Consider the following 2,396-nt stretch of genomic DNA (forward strand, 5'->3'; position numbering starts at 1 on the left):
TGAGGGACTCGGTGCGTCCGCTCGGGCTGCGGGGCTCCGGCTCCGACAGCCGGGGAGCTGGTTTTGACCGCGGGCCTCGACGGGAGCCGGCAGGGACCGGACTTAGGCGTCAAGCCGAAAATAACCCCGGCACCCTCGCGTGCTTCCAAAGCGAGGGGACCTTTGGCCGAGCGGGGGCACCGGAAGCCGAACCGACCCCAACCCCTCTTCCTACCCCAGGGCTGGGCTGACCAATCCCCTGATCGGGTCTAAAATGGAAGAAGGGGATTCGAGGGAAGGGGCTGGCGGAAGGCAGTTGCCCGACGGAGTAGGCGAAGGCCAGGCCGTTTCCGAGTCCCGAGCAGAGGAGGGCGAACTCGGCTCTTCATCGACCGACGGCGAGGCGAGGGCGGTGGCTGCCGCGGGGAAGACTCCATTGCTCGTCAGCGCGCTAGGAGCGGGGCCGACTGGCTGCTCGGGGTATGGCATCCCCGGGGGCCCACCCTGGAAATCTTCGCTCCTCAGCCGCTGCAGGTTATAAGGTCCCGCCGCGCGTAAGCGCTCAACTCTCCGACCCACGGATGTCGAGCCCATGGTGAGCCGGCCGTTTCGTACGGGGAAAAGGGGTCCTCTGGCCCCACATCGATCGAGGGGGGTTTAGATCCGCGGAGGCACGCACCGCGAGGCGAATCGCTGCTTTTCCCCAAGAGGTTAACCTTCAAACCACCGAGTAGGTTCGGGGCAGGGCCGACAGTCTGCACTGGGGTATTGCATCCCTGGTGGGGCGACCCTGGAAATCTCTGCCCCTTTCCACTCTTTCGGTTGGGCCTCTCGTCGGGGCGAGCGTAAGTCGGCAAGCAGACGTGGGAAGAGGCTTCTTACCGGTGACACTCCCTTCGTGAGAGAGGCAGGTACTCGCCCCGGACCCCGGTCCAAATCTGCGCGGGCCGGACGGCGTCGGCCCTAGCCGAAGGCCGCTCCCGCGAAGCCAGGGAGCCGAAAATAACCCCGACACCCTCCGCGACCTCGCGTGCTTCCAAAGCGAGGGGAACCTTTGGCCGAGCGGGGGCACCCGAAGCCGAACCGACCCCAACCCCTCTTCCTACCCCAGGGCTGGGCTGACCAATCCCCTGATCGGGTCTAAAATGGAAGAAGGGGATTCGAGGGAAGGGGCTGGCGGAAGGCAGTTGCCCGACGGAGTAGGCGAAGGCCAGGCCGTTTCCAAATCCCGAGCAGAGGAGGGCGAACGACGTTCTTCATCGACTGACGGCGAGGCTAGGGCGAAGGCGGTGGCTGCCGCGGGGAAGACTCCATTGCTTGCCAGCGTGCTAGGAGCGGGGCCGACAGGCTGCTCGGGGTATGGCATCCCCGGGGGCCCACCCTGGAAATCTTCGCTCCTCAGCCGCTGCAGGTTATAAGGTCCCGCCGCGCGTAAGCGCTCAACTCCCCGACCCACGGACGTCGAGCCCATGGTGAGCTGACAGTTTCGTACGGGGAAAAGGGGTCCTCTGGCCCCACATCGATCGAGGGGGTTTAGATCCGCGGAGGCACGCACCGCGAGGCGAATCGCTGCTTTTCCCCAAGAGGTTAACCTTCAAACCACCGAGTAGGTTCGGGGCAGGGCCGACTGCCTGCACTGGGGTATTGCATCCCTGGTGGGGCGACCCTGGAAATCTCTGCCCCTTTCCACTCTTTCGGTTGGGCCTCTCGTCGGGGCGAGCGTAAGTCGGCAAGCAGACGTGGGAAGAGGCTTCTTACCGGTGACACTCCCTTCGTGAGAGAGGCAGGTACTCGCCCCGCACCCCGGTCCAAATCTGCTCGGTCCGGCCGTCGTCGGCCCTAGCCGAAGGCCGCTCCCGCGAAGCCAGGCGATCCGAGCCGAGGATCCGCGCGAGCCTTCTCCAAGCCCTCTGCCGGGCGCTGGTGTTGAAAGCGTAGCGGACCCTGTTCGCCGGAGCGATAGGAGCGGAGCACCGGTCCCGAAGGGTTGAAAGCTGGGTAGCAGCGCCGTAGCTTCCCTCCCAGCCTTCCCCCGGACCTGGCGCCCGATCCCCTCCGCTCCTCTGTGCGTTGGCGGGCGGCGCTGCATGGGTACGTCGCGACGGCTCCCTATCGTCTCTCTCTCGCTTAACAGTGGTGAGAGGTGGTGGTGGCGCTGTCGAGGTGCTGAAGTCGAGCGTCCAATGCTTTCCTTCTATGCGCAGCCTACAGGAGCTGTCCGAGCTTCGGAGGTGCTGATGGAGGTGAGAGTCGAGCGCCGCTTCTTGGCTGATCTGAGTGGGGAAAGCCAGCGACTGCGAGAGGGAGGGGGGAAGGAAAGGCTTTTTCGGGTCCTTGGAAGGGACCGCGAGAGCATCTTTCTTGCCCCCCTGCCCTAAGCTCCATCCAATGTTGTCTGCGAGGTCTTCTCTGGCGGC

This window comes from Engystomops pustulosus, unplaced genomic scaffold, assembly GCF_040894005.1.
Source record: "Engystomops pustulosus unplaced genomic scaffold, aEngPut4.maternal MAT_SCAFFOLD_163, whole genome shotgun sequence".
NCBI classification, from domain to species: Eukaryota; Metazoa; Chordata; class Amphibia; order Anura; family Leptodactylidae; genus Engystomops; species Engystomops pustulosus.